Raw genomic sequence first — 9,151 nt, 5'->3', positions numbered from 1 at the left:
TCCAGAAAAAGCACTGCATGGAGATTCTCAGGCCTCTCAAAAAAGAAGTCTCATAGAAAAAGGCAAAACTGATGAACAATTGAGAGCACGCTGCAGTCATTTTTCCTGGGGTGGAGTCGGGGTGAGCACATCCTCCTCAACCAGTGTTCTTTAACAGTGGAACTTTCTTCCTCTCTCCCGTCTTCAGTTTTCCCACCTTTGAAACGATGGGGTTGGAGCTGATGATCCCTTCCAAGTTCTCAGACTTTAATTTTCAGGTCCCCCAGGGTGGGCAGCTGCAAGGTGGGGCCATCCCCACCTTGCAAGGGACTCACTCCACCAGCACAACGGGGAGTGAGCCTCGCTGTTTTCTCCAGGAAGGAAGCCCGCTTAAAGGGAGTAGGAGCCCTTTGTTTGCATAAGTGTCATTTGCATAACCGGAAAGTGGAGGTTGAGCCACTGCCAGCCAGAATCCTCACCCTCCCTGGACTGGGAGCACGGGGACATATCCTGGACCCCAGGTAGTTTAGGGAATAAAGGAGAGTGTCCCTGGCCGGGCAGGAAGCAATGGTGCCTCCGAGTTTGGGACTGGAAGATCTGTCCCTTCCAGGGTGGGACCCTGGGTGAGGCCAAACCTATCAGGGTGGGAGTGGGGTCTGGCCAGGGTTGCCCTGATGTCCAGCTGAACCGACTATGGGATGGAGTTTCAAGGGTGGGAGCGCTTCCCTCCATCAGAGGAGTTTTAGGTCAGGAGCAAGGCTGGGAGCTGGGGAGACAGTTGAAACTGACCCCACAGAGCCAGATGGGCCATCTGAGGACCGAAGTGTCCTGGATGGGGTCCTCCAACAACAACCAGAAGGTTGACCTTCACCACGACCACCAGCACTGACTGAACACGTACCACGTGTCACCCACGAAGAGCTTCCTACGTGCTATCCCCTCCACGCTCACTGCAACCCTTTATAGGTACTATTGTTACCCTCATTTTACAGGTGAGGAAACTGAGACACAGAAAGGTTGGGAGATGTGCCTCAAACAACAACCTTCAAAACACATCAACAACCACTTAATTATGTCTGGGTTGCTATGCAAAGTGGTCTGGAATCAGATTCATCGGAATTAAAGGGACCTCCGTGGCCACCTGGTTCCACATCTCACATGATGTCGCAAGGCCCTAAACAACACTACATCGTCGCTCTGCCTCCACGGGAGGGCCTCTGGTGCTGAGGGATCACGGGGCTGCTCATCCCCCCCCCTTCCCAGATCAGATTCCCAAACCCCAAACCCCGAGACATGCTGACATGGACAAAAGTCGACAGGACAGTAGGAAAAATCCATGGGGCCAATATAGGAGCACACATCCACACATTCACGCAAAGATGCCTCATAAACTTCGATGCACATACGTATGTATACAGAGACAGACACACTGAATTGTATTTCAGACAGCTTTCTTTTCCTGGACAGACAATGCTGTTGCTCCTCTTTCCAAGTTCTCCCCCAGTTAGGTCTCCCTGTCGGCTTTCCACCCTTGATGGAAAGCTCTTCTTCCCAAGGAGCCACCGTGGGGGCCAGCCAGCAAGGTGGGAATCCCAGGAGGCTGGGTCCCCGAGACCCGGGTGGGGAGAAATTGGCAACAGGTGCTTGTGGATAGTATACCCACGATGAGGACACCAATGGAGGCGACTCCTCCACATCAGCAAGCGAGGAGAGGCTGCAGCTACAGCCTCTGCCAAGGTTTGGAGGGTGGGGAAGAGGGTGCAGCTGCCTGGGCAAGAATCCAGGAGGCGGTCAGCTGTCAGTGGTGTGAGGAGTGGGGATTCCAGCAGCAAATATTTACTGGTGCTCACTTTATGGCTGGTGCTATGCTGATACTGGACTGGCAAGTTCAGGCTGGGCTAGAAAACTGTTCTTGGAACCCACTGGTTTCTGGTGGGACAGGGGACAGAGAAGCCCCAGCATTAGGCCACTCTTTGAAGTAGATCACACTCATCTCTGGGCTTCCAAGGGGGTCAGGGATCTGTGAGGACCAACAGGCTATGGGAGAGACTGACCCAGGGGGCTACTAAAGGAGACGTATGCCCAGACCAACCTAGACCACCACCCTTGTCCTCTCTGAAACCAAGGCCAAGTCACTTCTGCGCAGGACCAGAGACTGGAAGGGCCCTGCAGCTGGCCCAGCACAGGTGAGGCCTGGAGTCACTTACCAAGGGGACCCTGGCACCTGAAGATGCTGGATCTCCAGCCTCCATCCCACCGTGACCTGGGAGTGCCCCAGGATGGCAGCCCACATCTGATCACTTGTGAGCCGCGTCAATCTGTACTCTCCTCTTATTGAGTGTGTCTTAGAATGGCTCCATGTGTGGTTTCCTCCCACACTGGCTTGTGTGCTGTGTACCACAATTGGGTTCCCAAGCAATTTTTATTTTTAAGTTTGTGGGCATCCGTGACATTCAGCATCACACTCACCGCCAACCCTAGGCATGTTAGTCAGACATGCCGCCTGCCCCGTTTATCACAGTGTACTATGATGTACCCAGGTGGTACTTCTGGTTGTGCCGGCCTTGCCCCATGCTGGTCCTCTGCCTGAAATGCCCTCCCCGTACTCATCAGCTGTCCATCTCCTACTCATCCTCCAGGCCCAGAGCAAATCCACCCTTCCACAAAGCCTGACTTCCTCCTCTGCTCCTGCCTATGGACTCAGTTCTTGATATTTGTCATGTGTGCCTTTGAAACACATCACAGCCGCCTCTGAGAGACAGCGCTGCCAACGAAGTGTCGGTTAACCCCTGCGCTGCCGTTTAACTTTTCATCCTTACAGGTTGTTTCTTCAGCTGGCCTCTGAAATTCCTTGAGATAGGAACCCTGCCTCCTGGGTCCCCTCTACTGCTTTGTATTGCCCATGCGATGTGTGTGAGATAACTGTCAACTTGAGCCTGGGACCAGCAATGAATCAGTGAATGAGTGAGTGAATGAATAAGCAAACTGAGCCTTTGAGCCTCACTTGTGATAAAGGCCCAAGGGAAGATGACTATCAAAACCGAGAGAACAGATGGCTCCCGCCAGGAGCTCTGGAGGCTCCAGGGTTGGTACTTGGTGGGGGGGGGGGGCGGGGGGAGTGGGCTTATGGGCAGTGGATGGAAGTGGGTGCAGGGATTGTTTGTAGTTGTATTTTCATAGCAAACACTATTTTCATTCAGGAGTAATGGAAACTTGGGAGGAGACCCAAAGCCCCAAACCACCTGTTGGCAACACCACCGCCAAGGGGCAGCCAGTGCAGGGATCGGCTAGAACTCAGAATTCCAGCAGCTTCTGAATCCACAATGTAAAGATCACTCAACTTTATCCTGCTTTTTAGGATCCCAAATACCCAGCTGCCTGCACTTTTTGCCAGCTGTGTTAATGTTTGCTTTATACCGCCTGCTAGTGATTGTAAAATAAAACTTCTGTTTCATGTACTCAAAACCCAGTGGCTTTGGAGAGGGTCTGGAGGCACAGATGGGAAAAAGAGAGGTGGCCGAGAGAGGCAGACAGTGATAAGGAGGCTCAGAGAGACAGCAGGGGAGTGAGCAAGGGCAAGATCAGGGAAGAGCGCCGGGCGGAGGCCGATCAGGAACGAGGCAGGCGTGAGGCACCTCGCCCACCTCTCACCCCAGGTGTGTGGGCACAGCCGGCTGCTCTGTCCTCACAAAGGCCATGACAGGACTGGGAGGGGCAGTTCCCAACCCACGGTCTGGAGATCTACAATCTGTCAGACTTACCATAATTACTGTGCTGAGGTAGTTGGATGATGAACAACTTCCCCCTTCCTCATGCATCTGAGCATGCGCTCCGTTATGCAAAGCAAAGTGGATGCAAGAGTGAGTTGCTCAGCATCTTACGGGACGATGGACGGAGTGCACCGAAAGCTGGATTGGGGCCAGCAGAACACCATGCTGAGACCACTGGTTCTAAGCCAGACTGCCTGGGATTGAATCCCAGCTCTGCCGGTCACCTGCTGTTCAACCCTAGGCAAGTTCCCTGACCTCTCTGTGCCTTGGTGTCCCCTGTAACTATAGAGCGAATAAGAATACCTTACAGGGCAGTTGTGGTGACTTGAATGAGTCAAGACTTGCAAAGCCTTAAAACAGTATCAGGCACGTAACAAGATCAGATAAGTGTGTGTTTAAAAAAAAAAATACAGGCTTCCCTGGTGGCGCAGTGATTGAGAATCTGCCTGCCAATGCAGGGGACACAGGTTCGAGCCCTGGTCTGGGAAGATCCCACATGCCGTGGAGCAACTAGGCCCGTGAGCCACAGTTACTGAGCCTGCGCATCTGGAGCCTGTGCTCTGCAACAAGAGAGGCCGCGATAGTGAGAGGCCCGCGCACCGCGATGAAGAGTGGCCCCCACTTGCCGCAACTGGAGAAAGCCCTCACACAGAAACGAAGACCCAACACAGCCATAAATAAATAAATTAAAAAAAAAATTAAGCCACATAAGATCTAATTTACATGGGATGGTTAGGCAAGGCCTCCCTGAGAAAATGACCTTTAAAACAGAGACATGAGGGGCTTCCCTGGTGGCGCAGTGGTTGAGAGTCTGCCTGCCAGTGCAGGGGACACGGGTTGGAGCCCTGGTCTGGGAAGATCCCACATGCCACAGAGCAGCTAAGCCCGTGAGCCACAATTACTGAGCCTGCACGTCTGGAGCCTGTGCTCCACAACAAGAGAGGCCGCGACAGTGAGAGGCCCGCGCACCACGATGAAGAGTGGCCCCCACTTGCCACAACTAGAGAAAGCCCTCACACAGAAACGAAGACCCAACACAGCCATAAATAAAATAAAATAAATAAATAAATAAAATTAAAAAAAAAAAAAACAGAGACATGAGAAAGTGGCAATCTTTATTTTTCTTTCTTTTCTTTTTTGCCACGCCGCGAGGCTTGTGGGATCTTAGTTCCCTGACCAGGGATCGAACCTGTTCTCCCTGCATTGGAAGTGCAGAGTCCTAACCACTGGACCACCAGGGAATTCCCCCTAAGGTGATTTTTTAAAATAATTCCAAAAATAAATTTACATTTCAAAATGTACACTTTGAGTACTTTCAAGTCTTGGGGATGATTCTTTGGCGAGTCACATCATGCAGCTCACCTGGTTCAGTTGCCGAAGATAACACCTATTTTCTGCAGTTGCAGCTGTAGCCTGGGGAACTGAGCTTTGCTCTGCGGGAGGCCAAGAGCTTCAGTGGGAACAACTCACAGCTCTGGCCCCCTAGGCCTTGGCTCTGTTTGATGAGATTGCCAACAGTTGCACAGCCCAGAAGACAAGCAACGAGAGGAGGGACAGAGAAGGCTGGCCTCTTCCGTGGGCCACCAGAGTCCAGCCTGGATCTGCGGGCTCCTCCTCCAGCACACAGGCTGCCCTGCAGGGCCCTGCCCCAGTGGAGCCGAGCCGGTGGAGCCGGCCATCCTCTTCTCCCTCCAACTCTCACCCTGGAAGACTCTGCCGTGTTCCCTAAGTCATACTCTGGACCTTGCCCCTCACTTGATGTCATGAAAATTCCCCTTATGCCACTGCCCGGGGACTCTTCCTTTTCCTGTTCTCCCCCTTAAAGTGACCATTAGAATCCTCCCAAATTACGTACCTACATAAGAGGGGCCTCCTACAGACAACTGGGATTCGGGTAGGCTGCAGTAGGAGATGTTTAGGGGCAGAGAACTGTCTGAGAATGCTTCTGACACAATTGTGCTCACAGCTGACTCTCCCTCCCGCGGCCAGTCTGGCTGGGGGCCACCACTGGGGAGATGGTCAGGAAGGTGGGGACGTGCCCCAGCCTCATGACCAAGAGGGTCTGAGCCGTCTCACCCCGTGCGACGCCTTGAGCTGTAAGTCAAAGACACTAATTGCAGGGAGACATCCCAAACCCTTCTAGTCCAAATCTCTGTTTATAAATAAGGAAACTGAGGTCCAGGGAGAGGAAGGGACTTGTTCAAGGCCAGGTGCTGCTGAGGCTGAGGGTCCCACACACACGGCCCACCTGTGGGAGGACCGCCCTGACACCGGCCTGTGCTGCCTCAAGCTCTCCCAGAGCACTTTTCTGGGAGGCAGAGTAAGTTTAAAACGTCCCGCTGCCATGGCTGCAGCACAAAGTCACCCTCTCTCCGCCCCTCTGCTGGCTAGAGCCCCCTGACCGCCAGGAAAGCCTGCGCTCTCCTCCGCTCAGCAACCGGGAAGCAGCTCTGGCTGTCCACAACTCACACTCCAGCCAGAACACTGGGGCCCTGAGCCCTCCTCAAGGGCCAGCAGGATGGCAGGCAGCGTGAACGTCTGGCTCCCTGACTCGGGGTCCGTAACGGTCAGAGTCTAAACACACACAGGCAACCGGAGTCTCACACTTTCCCACCCAAAGTGGGTCTGGGCTCTGAGCCCAGCCTTCCTCCTTCTTCTGGGGGTCCCTAAGCCTATGCTCCTGCAGAAGCAGCCCCTCTGGCCCCATCAAGGCCACCTGGCCCACGCACGAAGGCCCCAGGCGTGGGAGAGAAGAGATCTCAAAGCACAGGGGAGTCGGACTTGGCTTCTCAGAGATCAGCTTCATCATCACTGGGCAGGATGGTAGCCACCCATCACTTGTACCACAAGCCCCTTCCAGGGCCCTGTCAGGCTGGGCTAGGCTCCGGTCTTGAAGAGCCCAGAATCTCAGAGAGGGTCACCCAGATTGGCTAGGGCAGCTGGACAGGCCTGAGGGGACACTTATGTACTTCCAGCCCATGGCCTTGGCACATGTGAGAAGCCCAGAACTTTGTGCACGGGGCAGGGTCTGAGTACACATTCTGGAAATGCATTTATGCTCTGGCTTCCATGGAAGGGAGGAGGGATCAAGAACAAGGGCCAGGTCAGAGACCTTCCCAGCCACCAGCCACCATACTGATGCTCAGGTGGTTTGTACCAGTGGTGAGCTGAGGGCACCCCAACTCTGGAAGGCAGAGCTGTGAGGCAGGCATGCAGGGCTCTGGGGGGCCGGACGGCTGGGACCGTGAACCTGCAGCCCAACAGAGCAGCTGTGGGCCTGAGTGCTTAGGGGTGAGCAGTGAGACCCCGTGGCCCTAGGCACGCACCTGTCTCTGGCCTTGCCCTCTGTGGCATCTCGTCCCCTCTGATGTCCTTGCCCTGTGCCCGTCTGCCTAGCTGGGTGGTCTGCTCCAGGACGGCCAGGACTGCCCGTCTTATAGGTAGGACTTCCCTACAAAGCCCACGGTAAGTATTCCAAAATGAAGGGAGGGAGGGAGACATTTATATGCTGTGTCTATCCCTACGAAAGAAGAAAATATTGGGGTTCAGAAAGGTTGCGTCTGGAGTGCCAGGGGCACGAGGAAAGGCATGGATGGGGAGGCCCATTGCATGGGCTTGGCTGATACACATCCAGTTCCGTAACTGATACATATTAACCAGTTATGTGACCTCAGGCAAATCTTTATGTGCTCCAGTTTGACTACAAAACAGGGGTAAAAATACCTACCCTATCATCAGGGTAAAAATTAAGATAATAGATGTGAAAGTGTGCTGGAAAAGATGAAAACACTATTCAACTCTAAATCTATTAGCGTGATAAATACTGTGAATAATAGCAGCATTAAGAAGATTAATCTTTGCTGCTTGGAAGGCAGAGCAGGCAGAGGCCCAGGGCTGCCGGGAACACAGAAGCCACGGGGAATGTGAAAGCAGCTCTGCCCCCTGCCCCCGCCCCCAGCCGTGAGCTCTAACTCTGCTGGATGCCTTGGTAGGGGAAGGGTGCTAGATGACCAGCTCCAGGTCTGTCCTGCTTGGAGGGGGCTTGGGGAGAGAGGGCATGGCTGTCTCCCAGGAGAGAAGCGGGAGCAGCCAGAGGGTCGGGGTGCCTCAGGCTGCCCTACCCTTTCACCAGGTCCTGCTCGGCCTGCTGGAGGGGAACCCTCCCTGGTGTGCACCCCACAATTACACTCCTGGCCTGGTCCTCAGGCTGCCCCCGGGCTCTGCAGGGAAACTCAGGATAAGAGGGTAAAAGAGTGATGTTAGGAATTACCACCTCTGTTCTTTCTCCCCATAGGACACACATACTCCCTCTCTGCTTTACCCCCTTTTAGGTAAGAGAGTTTTCTAAAGGTCTGACCTCAGACTTCCTTCTTTCAGCAGTCCCATGAATTCCTCCTCCCATCGCAGCTCTCCCGAAGCTGGGACACACACTGAGGGCCCCCTACACACAGCCCGGGCTGTTAGGGCACATGAGGGATGTCACCCCTCCACCCCATGCCTGGGCAGTCAGGGATACAGACGGTGACACAGCCCTCAGAGCAAGAGGCCACCGTGACCTGGAGCCTTGCCCTCCGCGGTGACCCAGCCCATCACTGGGGCCTTCGGCTCCCAGTCTGTGTCCCCTGCCTGCCCTGGGCACTGTTTTCCTGGCAAGGCCTCTCCCTACAGGCTCAAAAGGTGTCCGGCCCCAGAGACTAAGGCAGCTGGAGGTGGCCAGGGGGTCAAAGTGGAAGGGAGATTCCTGCACCGCCAAAGTCCTTGGGGACACGGGTGGGACCATCCTTCCGCGGTGGCCCAGCCCATCACTGGGGCCTTCGGCTCCCAGTCTGTGTCTCCTGCCTGCCCTGGGCACTGTTTTCCTGGCAAGGCCTCTCCCTACAGGCTCAAAAGGTGTCCGGCCCCAGAGACTAAGGTAGCTGGAGGTGGCCAGGTGGTCAAGGTGGAAGGGAGATTCCTGTACCATCAAAGCTCCTTGGGGACACGGGTGGGACCACAGGGAAGAAAAAGAGAGACGCTGATGGAGGACACCAGCCCCACCACGCTTGGCTCCCACTCTTCATCACAGGGCTGGTCTCACCCTGGGTCTGAAAGGATGGAGAAGGGCGCCTGGCTGGCCGGTCTGGCCTTTGCTGAAACGTTGACAGACAATGGGTTTAGGAGAGAAGAAAGGGCCTGGGAGTCCTGATTCACCAGGCCTGCACCTCATGTCATGACTGCTCAGCTCTGGAAGCTTCCGTGCCCCAGGGTCCTCCATCTCTACCCATGGGCAAGGGCACTGGCTTGGTTACCTTGCCGTCTGCTCCACCCCAGGCTGTTCCTGAGGGAGTGGGCTCCCCACTTCCTCTGAGGTGATGTTGCCCCAGCAGGCAGAGGACACAGGACAGCCCTCAGCTGTCACCTCA

The sequence above is a fragment of the Balaenoptera acutorostrata genome, chromosome 11 (genome assembly GCF_949987535.1).
Source record: "Balaenoptera acutorostrata chromosome 11, mBalAcu1.1, whole genome shotgun sequence".
NCBI lineage: Eukaryota > Metazoa > Chordata > Mammalia > Artiodactyla > Balaenopteridae > Balaenoptera > Balaenoptera acutorostrata.
This window is presented reverse-complemented; position numbering follows the sequence as displayed.